The following is an 18017-nucleotide window of genomic DNA, read 5'->3' as shown; positions in this document are numbered from 1 at the left end:
AGGGCTGAGGTGAACCAGGTAAGGTTCCGTTGTCTTGCAAGCAGAAAGTACAGTAGATTGGGACTACGTTAAAGGGGATTAGTGTCTTCCCACGACACCAGTTCACACCCGAGGTGCATCGATAATGTTCTCTTTACTTAATTAGGCATTGTATGTTTTCAGAGTACTTGCAGTGAAGCTCTCTTCCACCAAAATTCCTCTTTTATGGCACACATTCTGTTCCTCCACAGGTCTTTACAAAAAGCCTGAAGTCCCAAAACTGTGAGAGGTTTCTCTCACAACGTCGTGCTTCAACCCACCACCCTCTTCTCTTGTGTTATTCTTCCATCCATATTTATTCATTGTTACCTGTATTCTCCTGGATCTCCAGAACTGTGTTGAATATGATTTTTTTTTTCAAAATCTAAACCTAAATCTGCCACCTAAAACTAAATTCCCCACCAAGTCGTGCACCATCAGATTCCCTAAATCGAGAGATACATGGTCAACAGCAGCTCACCAAGTCAACTTCCAAACCTTTGTGACCTCTTCCCCGCCCCCCCCACCACCACCACAAGGACCACAGAGAAGACCAGCACCTCCAAGTCACCTGCCATCTCGTTTGGATATACGTCATCCTTTCATTGTTGCTGGGACCAAACCTTGGAAATCTTGCCAAATAACTCTCTGGGTATACGTTCGGAATGCACCAGTTGAAGAAGATTGCTCACCACCACCTTCTCGGGGTTTTAAACCATTTACATGGTCTTAATTTAACTGGTAATTTTGTCTTTTCACGATTTTTCTATAAATATGGTACTTACACCAAGGATTCTTAATAGCAACAGTTAGTTAAATAACTAAATTATGAGACAGTTGATCACTGATTTACTGTGTGGCAAATCCTCAAATACATATTCAGCCTTGATTACTACCAGGTTTGATAAATTACCACCAAACTCTTTTAAAGCAACAGGACATTGCAGCTACGTCATATTCTATGTGATTTCAAATGTCCCCAAAGATCTTTATTTCTGTAGCATCGCGCAAATGAATCATGTCACCACACAATCTGAGGCATTTTGATCACCTCAGAATTAACTATCAAGACACAGCTTTAACAGTTGCAAAAATGGCGTGTTTGTACAGCAGGTAAATTACTGAATGAACAGCCTGAGTTGTGGACCATAGATCCAGAGATGGGAGTTCAAATCCCACCAGGTCAGCTGGCGAATTCAAATAAATTTGTAATGTAAGTGTGTCTAATTATTAGTAACCAGGAAATACCAGATTTTTGTTGTAATCCAATAGATAGACTATGGGGGAAGTAAACCTGCCTCTCTGTTTTACAGGTAACTCACCAATGTAAAAGATTCTTAACTGAATTAGAGATGGACAATAAAAGCTGACATTTCCTGCAATACCAACATTCATTAATAAATAGACAAGAGTTAGTGGTAAGCTGGATTGAACTGAGCCCCCCCCCCATTGCTTTGTAGCTCAACAGCATGAGGTAGGAATTGTGGGCCGGATTTGACATAATACTTCAGTTTATCACAAAAAAAATAGGATAGGATTCTTGTGACCCTTCCACCCTTGGCTGTTCGCTTACTTGTACGGGAATCAGTCAAGAGCAGCCATTCTCAACGAGGCCATGGCACATTTAAGGAAAATGAGAAAAACACAGAAGTCTGCAGACACTGTGACTGAAGCAAAAGCACCATGCTCAAGGAACCCAGCAGGTGAAGCAGTGTACCTGATAGAGCAAAGATGAAGACATGTAACCAGTTTTGAGCCTGAAACTGAAACTTGAATTTAGGCACCTGTCTCCATTTTGCTCGTATCTTGATGAAGGGATCAGGCCCAAAATGTTGGTTGTGTGTCTTTATCTTTGCTATATAAAGGACACTGTTGGACCAGCTTGAGTTTCTCCAGTGTTTTTAAACTTAAGTAAAAGCCTTGTTTTCTTTTCACCTCACGGAACATAAATATTTTTAAATTCTTTTTTAATGTAGTCGATAGGACAGAAGTGCAGAAGAAACTAACTAAACTTGATTGCCTCACAGGGAAGGGGGCCCATAAAATTAAGGAGAGTCCGGGGGGGTGGGTGGGGGGGGGGGGAGAGCCATAAAAAAAGATTGAGAGTGGCTGGACGAGTGCATTCTACCGTGTGAAAGTCAACTTACCTATTCTGATGTGGATTTCACACCTCTATTTGAGAGATCAGAGGTGGAGTTTGGCAAAGGAAAGATACTAAGATCCAACAAGATTGTTGTCCTTCGAGTTGTTCTAGCCAACAGCCTTCTTCACTTCTTTAAGTTCGAATCCCTATTGCTGCTGAATATCTTGACGATGAGAAGGCATAAAGCAAATTACACCGACCCTCTGGTAGTCCATGTTTGAATACAAGAAATAGAAGGTGATGCAGGCCATTCACCTGCTCCTCTATTCAAGATGATCATGGCTAATTTTTCAACATTTTCTTCCACTCCTTTAACATCTAAAAAAAAATCTTTTGATCTCTGTCATTTATTGAACCCAACCTTTACATGCCTCTAAGAACGAGTGTTCCAGATATTCACAACCCTCTAAGGGGGGGGGGGGGGGGGGGGTTGTGGCGGACTTCTCATCTCTGCTCCGAATAGTTGAGAACACATTTTGAGACTGTGATTTTGGACATCCCAGGCAAGGAAAATTTCAAACCTCAATTACTTTTCAAGTCCTGTCAATTTAACAGTAAACAATTCTCCTCATAGAGAATCAGAACAAGTAAATCATTGGGTTGTTGGATTACGCTCATTCCCATTAAATGGATGTGATGTCACATGTGCCATAGCAGTGCAAGTGGTCAAGACAATGGTACTTTAAGCACATCCTCAGGAACTTTGAATCACAATGTCCTACATGACATCCCTTTCGATGCCAGTCACAGTATGGATAACTGTGGTGGGCAACTGTGATGGTCAGCCCGCTCTGTTTAGATGGAAAAATACTCGGCAGGACCATAGTGGATACAATACAGGTTCATTACATTATGCTAGCGGGAGTGAGGAATAGAAAGTTCACCTTAAGATCAACCCTCACTCAAAGATCACAGTGAAATGGTACAGTACTTAAGACATTTTATGGCAGCATCTCTTAAAAGTTGATAAGCATATCTCTTTGAATTTGTTTGAGGTATATTGTTACAGTTCCTTGTTAACATTTGTCATTATGTTCTCCTAAGAAATGTAAATCACTGGCGTCAATCAGTTACCCATATTTACAATTCTGTTAAAGTTTCATGTCTTAAAAACAGTTGAGGGAATGTCTGGAGGGTTTGCCTTTGATACATATCCATTCTTGTGTACATTTGGTTAAAGTTTTAATTATGAAATACTAATTATTAGTCTGGAGAATTAATCAAATCTTTAAGGAAGCTTTTGCTCAGGTTCAAAGAGAAAAAAAAACCTTTATAGGCGCTTGATACTGAGATGCAAAGTCTATGCCATCTTAAGGCTGGCAGTTCTAAATGGGAAGCAGCTGTGGCCACCAGTGAAAAGGTTTGTGAATGGAACAGCAGCTTCTGACAGGTTCTGTTCGGATTGTTAAACCATCAATGCTTCTGTCAACCTGTTTAACAATGTGCAATTTAAAGTGTCTTCGAATGGTTAGTTAAAATGTTAATATAGTAGTCTGGTAAAAGTCTGTGGTTCTGCTTTCAGTTAAACATGAACTGTGTTTCTTTTTCTTCCTCTAAAACACTGATTTTAAGGCTCGAGAATTCTGTATTTAATAAAGACAAAATCAGTGGTGCTTTTCCTTAATAATTGCCCTTTCTGGATGACTTAAAAATAGAATTTTGCACATTGTTGGGCAGCAACAGGTAGGAATGGTGACTCTTCCTGGCCTTACTGGACCCACCATCATTCCAGGTCAGGAGAAGGGTCTCAACCAGAAACCTCGAGTTCCCTCCAGCAGCTCACAGACTCCATCATTTCCTTTTCTGCTTCAAAGGTCTCCAGTCATTTTAGTTCCATGAGAAGGCCCCTATAACTGCGCCTCCTGGCCACAAACCTCAGCAAGATCAAGGAATCACTCCGATTTTACACTGAGGTGCCCAGTGAGTTTTTCTGCTTCATCATCGAGGAATTGGACCATTGTACAGTAGCCCTCACTTGGGAGGCTTTCTTTGCTTGTGGAAGAAATGTTTAATCTGGATTTGCCGTCACAGTTGATTCCCTCTTTCAATGCAGGAAGCACTGAATAGAGATCGCTGATGCCTGAGAAGGCCGAAGGAGGTGGGCCAATTCTAAAAGCCAAATGGTAGCATTGCAGAAGCATGGGGCAGGATGTTACATTGCCATCCAGAAGATTAAAAAAAAGAACAATCAATTGTTTTTTAAAAGAAACGCTATAACTTTGGCTCAACCTGCCACGTTGAAACAAATCAAGGATTTTGCTATAAGCTAGCAGTATGGGGTGGGGGGGAGGGGGGAGGGAAGGGCAATGAACCGGAAGGATAACATGGCCAAAGCATTATTGGGTACCACCACTGAGTTATTGTCAGTAACAAAAAGCTGTTGTGGAACACCAACTATTACCTGAATCGATGTGACTCGGAGGAAATGCCATAGCAACCAGGGATTTTCTTTTCCCTTCTGTTCTTTATTTCCATGTTCTTGTGACTTGTTTATTTGGAATGACTCATTTTGAAATGCAACTGCGCTACTTCTACACAAGACAGTTTGTACAAATAATGGCACTGTGTACACTTGCTACCTTCTGCACAGAGGCTGCATAATCTGTTGAAATCACCATGCGAGGTGATTTCTTAATAATGTGTATATAAAGAAATATAATGCAACCAGTTGTGAATGGCCTTCATATGAGTGTTAATTGCAGTAGCTGTAAATATTACAGAAGATGTATAATTTTAGTTTAATGCATTGATAACACAGGAAGTAAAAAGAATGTCTTAGCTTTATACGTAGTCATTGTTGTCCATGGTGGTATATGAACATATTGCTACATATTAATGGTTCTGGGATTTGAACTCTAGGGATTAAGTCAGGCTTTATCAGTGTGCTGAAGAGTCAGGGTTTGCTTATATTACTTAAGACCATTGTGTAGTTACACTTTTGAATAATAAAAGATGCATAAAACAGCAAATTGGTGGTCATAATTGTAGCAAAGGTTGTGAATATTTAATGCTGGACAATACAGCTTTTTCTGCTTTTTCACTTCAAAGGAATTTTTTTAGCGAATCATTATTACTGGGCCAATGTTGTAAAAGGACTGACAATGGGCGAGTTCCATCTTCAAAAATTTATGGACACTAAATTCCAGCAATGGCCACATCCTGTGTACAAAGGAGTAAGTAAAAACTTCATAAAGATTCAAACTTCATCAAGCCCCACCTGAACAGAGCAAATAACTCAACGCGTCTTTACCATGGTGCTAAGGTTAATTGTTAACAGGGATATCAGCTCCTATCTCAGCTGTGTATGCATGGAGAAGAAATCAAGGATCCTTTATTGTCGTGTAGTAAAACATAAAATGCAATATTACACAAAATTCCCTTTGACTTACCACAAGTCTGACAAACCAGAAATTGCCCGGCACCCCTTACAGTCAGAAAGAGAAGCAAAAGCAGTGGAGCAGAGCTGCCAGTGGGATCTCACCAGAGTGACGCTCTTGGCACCTCTAAATAAAAAGATCAACTCCACGAATGAGGGAGATGTGATTGTAAATTTGAGAGAACATTCCTCTCCCAACAAGTCGGATTACTGTCTGCTCCCCAACTTCCCGTATGGCACACAGGCATTAGTGAATCGGGAGTGGTGGCGAGGCCAGACTGCAAGTTGAGGGAATGATTGGTGGATACTCTTTACTACCCCTGTACTTAAACTTGCAAGAGTGAGCGGTCCCACTAAATCTTGTGATACTTAACATGGAGAGAGACGTCGCCATCTGGTCGGGGCCGCACAGTAAGATCCTGGCAGCAGACACTCCAATATCCCGTCTCGTCCGCCTCTATACTTTTAAGCTGTGCTCGGCACTTACCGAATGGATCAAACTGATAACAGTGTTCCATTCAAAATTAGCCCGCAAGTAGAAATTATATTTTTATTTCTCGGCAGTTGTCGGAGAGACTTTAAGTTTGTGTATGTGAGTTGGGGGGGGGGGGGGGGAGAGGTGAAGAAACCTGGGAGATAGACCCAGGATCGAGAGGGAGAGATAGAAAAAGACCTGGAGAGGAAGTACTGAGTAATAAGGAGACCCAGGAGAGAAAGAGAGATCCCAGAATAGAGAGAAATTGGCAAGGAGATTAGGGACAGTGAGAGAGGAGACTTGGGATAGAGTGATGCAGGATGGAGTGAGGAACCCCAGGAAAGATAAATTAGAGAGAGAGAGAGAGAGTCCTGGGATGGAGGGAAATTGGGAGATAGGTCAATAGACCTTGAATAGTGTTAGAGGAGAAGATCAGAGAGGGAGATACATGGGATGGAGTGGGACCCAGGATATGGATAGAGTGAGGTTTGGGTCAAGAAAGAGAGTGACTCAGTATAGATAGGGAGAGAGAGATTTCTAGAGAGACCCAAATCAGGTGGGGGGATATGAGGGGGGGAGGGCGGGAAGAAGAATGAACAAAAGGACATCATCGTGAAAGAGAGGGGAAAATCCAGGCTGGAGGGAAACCTGGCCTAAATTGATACAAGAGACGGAGGAAAGAAAGTTGGAGACATGGAAAAGGAGCAGTGAGGGTCGTGACCTGAGGGTTTGAGTGGAAGAAGAAAGAATGCCCAGGAAAGCAAGAGGACGGAACAAAACAAAACCGAGTTCTGAGAGGCAATCCCCACAGAGAGAATCTCATGATGTGGAGAGAGGACAAACACAAGGTATATACAGAGAGATGGCGTTTTAAAGAGAGAAGCAAGGGAGAGACCTGAGAAAACAAGGGCCAGAATCAGCACATTTTGGGGATAAGACAATCCTTTCCTCATTGGAATTAATCGACGAGAACTCTGCAGAAAATTAGTGAGTCCAACCTTCCAATACTTTATATTATTAAATTAAGTATTCTATCTTTTAGTGAACCAGTTATACATTGAAATGTAGTGATGGGCTATAATCTAGTTAATGTCTTAACTATCACTGTGGAGCTCAAGAATTCATATATTTCTCTCATCTTGGTTTAGTGCTTGATGTTATAAGAAGCCCCATTCATATCAATGTCCTTGCCCTGTTCATGTAATGAGAGCAGGAACACAAATTAGGTGTGACGTATATATAGAGAGAGGATATAGGAAATGGCAGGCATTTTGTCAGTTCAGCCACCTATAAAAATGAGAACTGCCCCCTGAGAGTCCTCCAGAGTCACTCAACCAAACCATCGGCAACCTGAGCTTTAGATCTAAACCCCTGGCCTGATCAGGAAGCCCCTCGGCACCCTCTCACATTTTGGTGCCAATACCTGGTGCCCCTTCATCCAGTCTCGAGCCAGTGTCCAGCAGTCCACAGCCTGGTGCAAGTCCCTTGACCGCAGTTGCCAGCAGGTCATAGCCTGCGTGGGTTCCTCGCCTCAAGACACCAACAGGCCTGTGTGTTCTTCAGCCGCAGAGCCCCTCATTGGTCTGCCGCCGTGGTCACCATCCCACGGGTGGTGTCTGATCTCAAATGGGGGGGGGGGGGGGAGTGATCTCCCCATTTTTATGTGCCAGTCCTCTTGTTCCCCGGAGTCTGCAACCCCTCGAGGCTGTGGCTGAATTTTGGCACTGCCATCTTCGACCAAGAGCCCAAGGGTCGCAGGATTTTAAAATAAATCACTGTCAAGCTCCTTTAGTAGGCCATTTAATGTCTTTATGACAGTTGGACTGGGTGGTAGAACCTTGCAGAGGAGTGCTGTGTCTCCGCTCCCCCCTCCCCATGGGTCCTCCGGCGGCAGCGCTACCGTTAGGGCACCTCTGCCAGTGCCGCCATTTTTTTTAAGCCAAAGTAAAAGCTGCAGTGATTTAGCTGCATTCAAAAAAATAATCGAATGGCAATCAGATTCAGAATAGGGTTGAAGATTAATGGGGAGATCTTTAAGCTCTGTTGCATGCATTATGTCTGGAATATTAGCATGGGTGCTTGCTATATTTCACTCCTGTTGAAGTCAATGGAGCCACATTTCAGAAGTAGTTTAATACACGTGTCAAACTACTACCGACATTTAATGCAAAACAACAGAAGGCAAATTTCCACAAGTATTTCAGAAGGCAACACACGGTCAGAAAAGTGATGACGGTATAAGAGCACTGCAATTTCACCTATATTCCTTGGAAAAATGAACCAATTTTCAGGTTCAATGCATATTTGGAGTTCAGATTAAAGGATCTAGTCGCATTAAAGGCTCTTACTGCGAATCCTTGTTGTCAAAATCTTTAAACTCCCATTTTAACAGCAGAGCGGGAGCTCTTTCCCCACCTGGAAGGCAGTTCATGACCATTCTCATTGGATTGTCTCCACACAAAAAGAAAGTATGCCTATAGCTCGGGGGAACTTTTTCACTCAGAGAGTGGTGGGAGTGTGGAACGAGTTGCCATCCGGTGTGGTAAATGCGGGCTCACCCTTCAGTTGTAAAGATAAATCGGATAGGTACATGGATGGGAGAGGTCTGGAGGGTTATGGAATAGGTGCAGGTCAGTGGGACTAGCGTTATGATGTTTTCAGCATGGACTAGAAGGGCCGAATAGCCTGTTTTCAGTGCTGTAGTGTTCTATGGTTCTAACTCTCGCTCGCAATATTTGCCTGGATTTTGGCTGAAGAACAATAACCTCTGTGTTCTTGCTGAATAAATCCAATCACTTTTCCAGCATCCATGCAAATACTTTTGACTGATGATGTCCAAGTTGCGGTACTGCAACTCGAACAGAACCTTTGTGAGACACTCAAATGAGCAATACACCCAGCAGGACACATCTGTTTCATTTATCCACTAGAAACAAGCCATGAAAATTTAGGGCAATACAATTCACATTTTTAATGTCAAGTCTTAACTGCTGCCAACAAATCTCTCGAACACTGTGGTTAACTTTTGCAAGTTTGGAGTCTTTCCTTCAACGCTTAGTTATTCTTAAGAAATAAATTTTTGTTTTTGCTTCCTCATTAGCTTTCAGTCACCGTATTTTGCCTCCTGTACATGATTTATATTGAATTAAGTAATCGAATGTAAATGAGCAAATTGTTTTCAAAATGGGGGAAAAAATTGAAAATACCCAGATGCAAAGGAACCTAGGAGCCCTCGTACAGGGCAGCCTGAAGGTAAACTTCCATGTTGTGTCAGTGGTGAAGAAGGCAAATGCAATCCTGCCGTTTATTTCAAGGAGAATAAAATATAAGATCAGGGATGTGATGTTGAGGCTTTATAAGGCCCTGGTGAGACCTAGTTTGGAGTATGCTGGAGAATGTTCAGAGGAGGTTCACGAGGATGATTCTGGGAATGAAAGGCTTATATGAGGAGCGTTTGACAGCTCTTGGCCTGTACTCTTTGGAATTTAGGAGAATGAGGGGGGGGGGGGGTCCGATTGAAATATTTCAAATTTTGAAAGGCATGGACAGAGTTGATGTAGAAAGGTTGTTTCCCATGGTGGGAGAGTCTAGACAAGGCAGAACAACTTCAGGGTTGAAGAACATTTGCTTATAACAGAGATGCAGAGGAATTTCTTCAGCCAGAGGGTGTTAAGTCTGTTGCCACAGGCAGTTGTGGAGGCCACATCATTGGATGTATTGAAGTCAGAGGTTGATAGATTCTTGATTAACCAGGTGATGGGGAGAAGGCCGGGCAGTGGGGCTGAGTGGGAGAATGGATCAGCTCAAGATTAAATGGCAGGGCAGGCGCAATAGGCTGAATAGCCCATTTCTGCTCCAATGTCTTATGGTCTTAAACCGAAAGAAGTAATCTGCTGTAATCGTTCGCCTCAGTTGATGTCCTTAAACTTGGTTGGTTGAGAAGACATACTGCCACTCAGCTTGCTCATGCAAGTCCCCCACACCTTGTAGAGGATTACATGTTATGTCAAGAGCTCAAGGATGTACAGTGGCTGTGCAAAAGCTCACAAGAAGATCTGTACGCATTATAAACAGCAAGCCCTCTGGTTACAAAAGGCAGCCCATTAAATTGTAAATTAATTATTTTGTCATTAGGGGAAAATGTCCTTGATAAGTTTTTAAAAAAACAGTCTTAATGAGCTAAATTATCTGTTCTCATTCCATCCTTTGAAAACCTACATCTACTTTTAATTAAAGTGAGTTATCTTCGTGCATTGTCAGTCTCACCCTGTCCAGGATTTTGGATGTTTAAATATTGAAACTCATCAGAGACCTTCCTACCCACAGTGTTTATCATCACCCTACCCAGGAGTGGTTGCTTGATTTATTATTATGTTTAGATTTTTAAAATTTGGATGTACGACACAGTAACAGGCCCTTCTGGCCCATAAGCCCCTGCTGCCCAAATACCCCAATTAACCTACTATCCCCGAACATTTTGAAAGGTGGGAGGAAACCGGAGCACCCAGAGGAAACCCATCGCAGATACGGGGAGAACGTACAAACTCCTTACAGTCAGCTCCGGATTTGAACCTGGATCACTAGCGCCGTAACCTTGCCAGCAATATCCTTGTCCTGCAAAAGAATAAAATAAACAATACATACGCAAGATAAAGACACATATAATAAATATTATTTACCAAATATGAGAGTCTCAGATGGTGAGTGTGAGTAATTCCTTTGGTTGTTCAGCACGTGGGAAGAAGCTGTTCCTCAGCCTGGTGGTGCTGGCTCTGATCCTCCTGTATCTCTTCCCCGACGGGAACAGCTGAAAGATGCTGTGTGCGGGGTGGAAGGGGTCCTCAATGATTTTGCGTACCCTCTTCAGACAACGATCTCTTTCTCTTCAACCGCCACCAGCACCATTTCCCTCCAGGATCCTCCATTTCCGCCCTCTTCATCAACCCCAAATTGATTTTCCCACCATTGGCAGCCATTGCTTCAGATCCATTGGATCCACAGGCCCCAATCTTTGGAATTCCATTTCTCTTTCTCATTCTAGGAAGCTTGTCAAAGATGACCATTTGTCCACACTTCGGGCACTCAACCCCAGTGATATACTGTCAGATTTTATTGATAATGCTTGGGTCAATTGGGTGAAGGTCAGGGCTGAGTCTGGGCGGGCTGCCTGGACTGCAGCACCTGGTGATTTAGGTGGGTCAATTGCAAGGGTCACCTTGATTGCTCAGGGTGAGTCTTTGACCTTGATTGGCGGTAGTGTGTCCTCCAAACAGGAATGCAGCAGCGCCACCAGGCGGTGGATGCTTCCTCTCCATTACAGCAATACAGAGAACTAAAAGAAAATTATTAAAGACTCCTTAAATGAGTCTGTGATTGAGTTTGTTGTTGAGGAGTCTGATGGTGGAGGGGGAGCAGCTGTTCTGGAAACTGGTGGTGCGAGTCTTATGGCTCCGATACCTCTTTCAGGCCTTCCATACCAGAGGAAAAGTTAGTGCCAACCTTGATGCAAAGCAAATCAACTACCTGATTGGTCAAGGCTTGGGTCAATGATGCTTTTCCCACATTGGCTGCAGTGATAGAGAGTGGTTGCACACCTTTACATTTCTGCAAAGGTTAGCAGCATCTTCAGGGCTGAGCTGTTTTTGAGGAGAAGGGAGAGATAGAGATGGAGAAGTGTAAAAGAAGAAATTCTTGAGCACGGAACCCAAGGGAATGAATACAGGGTCACGGGTAGCATGGTTAACGTACTGGTCAGCGCAACGCTGTTAACAGCTCCAGTGACCCAGGTTCAAATCTAGCAGTGTCTTTAAGATGTTTGTACGTTCACCCCCCTCGCCCCCCCGGTCTGCTTGGGTTTCCTCTCGGAGCTCATACGGGGGGGGGGGGGGGGTTTGTCGGACAATTGGGTGGCACGAGCTTGTGGGCCGGAAGTGAAAACCCATATAAAGACCATTCAGAATGTTTGATCATCAAACATGAGAGCAATGGAGTTTAATCTTGTAAATAGAATTAGTTTTTTTCGACTGTGAATCGTGGCATAGGATATGCAAGATTATATCCTTGTAAAGGTTCTGAATAAATGAGTGAAAATCAAATAAATGAAATTCTAATGTTTTGGAGTAAATAAAGTTCTGAAGAAAGGTCTTTGACCCAAAACAGTATCCCTGTTTCTCTCCTCACGGGTCTGATTTATTTGAACCATTTTACATTTTCAATATCCTATGTTAATAATGCAGGAGCATCGAAGGCCCTTTGACCCATGAAACCCATGCCACTCAATGGATCTGCCAAGTATTTCCACCCTTTTATTCGAGGGAGTGAAAAATGTTGTGTTATGACCACAGGTTGAAGGAGGCTCTAAATATATCGAGAGGAGCGAGGCCATCAAGGGATTATTAGCAAAGAGAAAAGATTTAATTTGCAGCTGTCATTCTGATTTATGCTTCAGGTGTTGTAAGTTGCAAGATATTCAATTTGCTAACACTTGTCTGTTCAGAGATCTACTTTGGACAGCATTCCCACCATACCTCAATTTGAAAATTCTCATCCCTCCTCAAATGCCTTCACACCTGGAAAGGGTGCTAACCGGCTACATCACAGTCTGGTATGGGGATACCTATGCTCCCGAGCGAAAAGCACTACAAAGGGTAGTGGAGACAGCCCAGGACATGACGGGTAAAACCCTCCCCACCACCAAGAACATCAACAGGGAACGCAGCCGCTGGAGAGCAGCAGCAATCATCCAGGATCCACACCACCCAGCACATGTTCTGTTCTCGCTGCTGCCATCAGGAGAGAGGTGTAGGTGCCACAAGAGTCTCACCACCGGGTTCAGGAACAGCTGCTCTCCCTCCACCATCAGACTCCTCAATGACAAACTCAATCAGGGACTCATTTAAGGACCCTCACTTTTGGACTTCAATGATTTTTTTCTCTCTTTTCAAAGTGAGTTTGGGTACATTTCTTTATTTGTTTATTTGTGCATATTGTGTACAGTTTATTTTGCACTGCCAATAAGTGGTAATTCTGCCTTGCCCACAGGAAAAAGAATCTCAATAAATCTGAAACACCTAAATTCTGGAATTGCTGTGAAGTCAAAGGGTCTGTGACATAAGACGTAGGGGAGCCCTTCTCCTTCTCCTACCTCTCCAATGGCATTTTGGCAGTTCAAGCCTCCAAAGGCCTTTTGACTATTCCTGAATACAGTAAAATCCCTGGTATCCAGCACTTACGGGGATTGGTAGATGCCACATCAGCGAGTTTTATGGTTGCTTGAGACTCACTCTTACAAGGCCAAACTAATACACCAGCATTAAGAATAAACAGTTTCAAATATAAAAACACTACACTGTACTTGCACTGAACAAACTTCACTTGCATGAATATATAAACCTTAAAATGTTTTACTTTATTTTCAGTGACTTCCTTTGAAAACATTTAACTGTTGCTGTATCTGCAGGTTCCTCCCCCTCCATGGAGCTGCCTGACAGATGACCAATAACATAATAATTAATTCCCCCACCCCAGTCGACAAATAAAACCTTACTAATATACTTAATAATACACTAATAATGATAAAGACTCTTACTCGGCAGGGACTTTAAAAGTGTCACCCCCCAACGGCGAGTGGCACCAACCAGCTCTTCATCCCGGGCGATGCTATTTTATTCAAAAACAACTTTATTCAAACAGCTGATACAAGCAAAGCCCTCTGCTGCCTGAATATTTGCTCCCATCTTCACCAAAGGTTACTTCAGAGAACATTTACAATTTTAATTATTTAAATTTTTATCCATTTTTTTTAAATTTTTTTATCGATATTTTTGCTAGTTACTTGAGGTTGCCAGTTGCTAGAATTTTGGACAATCAGTTATTACAGGTTTTTAAAATCAGCTGGTGGCATTTGAGGGCTTGACCTTCTGAAAACTTATCAGCATTCCCGTTTAAATAAATTATGTGTCATTTCTTTCATTATACTAACAGTAGGTTTTAAAATCGGTCACAATGTGTTGTGATCAATCTAAATTGCTCCTTTCAGCATCCCTTCTTCATTCCATGGCCGGAAAGCTGAAGTATATGGGCGCAATCTCACTGCAATTATGATTACTTCCACAATTTTCATCCTGCAACCAGCATCCCTGCAGGTACAGAACAAAAAGTATAAAACTGCATCTAATTTGGGGGTCACAAATTTTAGTGACTATTGTAAGGTAGAAACATCATGAGTTGGGTCTGGAGAAGGAGTCACCCAGTACTAAGGAGTAACAGGATGCAGGTGTGACCTTGTACGCTCAAGATAAGTGTGGCAATAACAAGATGATGTGCAGCAGACTAACAGTGAAGGGTAGCAACAGCTTATTGGACAATGTAATGGTATGATAATTTACTAAGTGCGTGTCCTGAGGTATAAAAAAAACACCACTTGCTGATATCGGGAGAATGCGCCTTCTCCAACTAACACTGTTAGTTGCAAGTGTTACAATCTGGTAAGAAAGAACCTTGATTTCGACTCAGTTTGGTGTCTGACTCACTCATTCTCGAACAAAGCAGACCTAACACTATGTAATACTGTCCTTCAAAGTGGCTAAATATGGCCATGGTAATAACTCAAGACAACTTTATTTGATTGATGGGTACAGTTAGGTTTGAGTAAAACGTTGGCATCATTATCAATCAATATCTTTGATGAAAGGCAGTTTGAATCACTTCCAACAATGCATCAGGTTAGAATGTGCCCTTCGCTGCAGGGAGAAGCAGCCAAATTGAATGCAATTTCCAAACTCAGCACAAAATCTTTCTCATTCTTTATTAGGATGCAAATGAATTTCATGCCCAATGATCCAAATTGGGCCATGACAAAGCAACGCTCGTTCAACACCAGTCACCTCGCCAGACCCGCCATTGTGCAGACGGAATGCTGCACGGACTCCCATCCATCAAGCAGCTGAGGCATGGAGAGGCTGAGAAGAGCATGACAGAGTGAGAGCAAAGGACAAGGTAATGTGGCACATTTGACCTGATAACACTAGGCACTGAAGATTTTGCTTCCTGAATGCATTTGGGTGTATTTTATGGATTTTAGGCTGCTGATCTCGAAAATCCCCTGAAGATCACGTACCTTTTTTTTTAGACCCAACCTATTTTTGTGCTCTCTTGTCATACTTTAAAGCTACTGGTATATTGCCCACAAAGCAAGGTGTTTTGGTCAGTCCAAGCATGTCTGGGCTTGCACTCAGTACAACCACTATGCAAATGTTGCCTGAGGCCTGGGCATGCTTTGTCAGGATAGATGCAGGCAGGCTATAAAAGCAGCTCACATAAACAGATTATGTGCATTACATTAATAAAGATTGAAAGCATGTTCTTCAGGTCATAGCATAATGTGTGTACTTAACAATAGTATTTATTATCTTCAGGAAGATTCAATACAGCAGAAATATCTTGTCAATATCCCAACAGCTGCGATACATTCTGTTACATTTGTGGTGGGTATAGATTCCGATTCCGATTTATTGTCAGAGTACAATACATGTGGCAAGGCAGAATTAGCACTTATTGGCAGTGCAAAAAAAAAACTGAACTCAACGTACACATGCAAACAAATAAAGATATGTAAACAAAGTGACTGTGTGATACAGAGAGAGAGAAAAGTCAATTAAAGTGCACAAGTAAGAGTCCTTAAACGAGTCCCTGATTGAGTTTGTTGTTGAGGAGTCTGATGGTGGAGGGGGAGCAGCTGTTCCTGATCCAGCTGGTGTGAGTCTTATGGCACCTACACCTCTTTCCTGATGGCAGTAGCGAGAACAGAGCCTGTGCTGGGTGATATGGGTCTTTGATGATCGCTGCTGCTGTCCGACGGCAGCAATACTTTTTGATGTTCTCAATGGTGATTCTTAATTTTTTTAGAAGCTCTCTGCAGAAGATCGAGATGAAAATCAAGGATGTAGCGTTGCCTTGCTTTGATGTAAGGGGGTAGATTATTGTGTATGAATCACTCACGTGTACAGCATTATTATTCAAGCAAGCACTGTGACCTGGGAAAACGGCTTATGAGTTATTTCAGTTACTGTACATGCTCAGATAAAAGTCAAATTTTCTCGACCATTTTTAATGTTAAATTTATGGGGTCAACTATTATATGGATACTACTTTTGAGGGGCTGAAGTTCACACCAGAATCCAAAATCCACATCAGTAGTGAAGTCCAAATGATCTCTAAATGAATAAAGAACAAATACACAATGAATTAAAGTGATATGCAGCATCTGCGCGTCAAAGCACATAACGTACCACGTAACAAAAACCATAGAGGTAAAACACAAACGTCTGTAGAAACTGTGATTGAAGTAGAAACACAAAGGGCTGAGGGTTGTGGTGGGGGAAAGGTGGGAAGAAAGGGGGAGCTCAAAAGAGGGGACAGGAGTTGAGTGGGGAGAGATGTGAGGGGTTAGGGAAGGGTAAGGAGTAGCGGAGGGGAGATGAGCCTGTTGGAACCAGCAGCAGTGTCAGCTTTGTGGAAGTTAAGGTTGGTGTGGGAACTGGAGAGGGAGTCGGCGTGGATGCCGGCATGGGAAAGGTCAGGACAGCGGTGAGTATCTGCGTCGTGGGAGGCGTCCGCAACTCCATTCTGTGGGCAGCCAGGACCGGGTGGGAAAACCGCGTCGAGTTCGCGGCCAAGGTGTTGGGAGCTTCAGCCTGCGGGCAGCCGGGGCTGTGGTGAGAGACTAGGGTTGATTTTTGTATGAGATATATGAAAAATACCAGATTTTTTTGCCAAAAATAGAGGATTGTCTTTTTCATGAGGTGGAGGTAAATGTGGCATGTATTTATTTACAGTGTCTATAATTGGACAAAATTTATGTCAGGAAGGACTCTTTTTTCCCCCATGATGCTCCAGGGTTCTTGGCTGCAGTGAAGTAAAGCTGTCCACAAAGATTCCACAATTTCCGAGACAAAGCTTTCTCCTGTCTCAGTGAAGATCATAGATTCAGTGAAAAACACACTTTGTTCTGCCTGGATCTTGTTGGTCCTTCAGCACACGAAGATGTCGGTGAGGGAGTGCTGCCGACTGGCACATTTCAGGCTGCCAGATTACGTGCTGAGGGACGCACTGAGGCTTGGCACAATAAACACAAGGGCTTTGTGAGGAAGGACCGCAGGTCTCGAGTCCTTTCATTACCAGGAAGTCCTTCAAACAACAGATGGGGAAGTAAATACAGTGGAGGCAGTGATGCTAAATAGGGAACAAACATAACAATGTACAGTATGGATAGGACACTGAAGATGTGAAAAGGCTTTGAACAGGCTTTCCTTTGTAAATAATTTACTGTGAATAAAGTTTATTTTTGGAGAGAAAAAAAAATCATCATTCTGCCATTGGATGTGTGGATCTCTGGTATTTAACAACAGTGATGTCATCAAGCAAGCTGAACTACCAATCACATTAAAGAATGGACCAAGAGAGCAACCCAAAATGCAAATAGCTCCTTTTAAAAAAAAACTTTTTTTCTGGAGAAAAAATTGGCATTAAGAAAACTTATTCAAATATTGTTGTTTTAAAACATTTCAAATCAATTGAATTTTGAAACCTTATTCTGAGAAAACAGGATTCCACATGTGTTCGTTAGAGGACCTGAACAGTTGTTAATCATGTGCTGTTAAAAGCTTAATTGCAGCTTGTTCATTAAGGGAGTGAATGGCTTGTTGTAATATGTGGCAAGTTGGAGTGAAATCATGGTTTTGCATACTTTCCAGGTAAGTCATTTGATTCTTGAGTATAGCAGATAGTGTCAAGTGAAACAGAAAGGGCAGGGTTCCCTGTTACAGAGAAAAAACTGTGCAAGGGCAGTATCTCTATGAATGAGCAGTCTGATAGCAGTGAGGAAGAAACTCTCTTTGAATCTGGTCATGTACGTTTTCAAGCTTGTGTATCTTTGGCCTGTCGGGAAGGGTGGGGGAGAAGAGAATACAACTGGGGTGTGGGATGGGCCTTTTAATGTGTTGGCA

This window comes from Narcine bancroftii, chromosome 12 (genome assembly GCF_036971445.1).
Source record: "Narcine bancroftii isolate sNarBan1 chromosome 12, sNarBan1.hap1, whole genome shotgun sequence".
Lineage (NCBI taxonomy): Eukaryota > Metazoa > Chordata > Chondrichthyes > Torpediniformes > Narcinidae > Narcine > Narcine bancroftii.
This window is presented reverse-complemented; position numbering follows the sequence as displayed.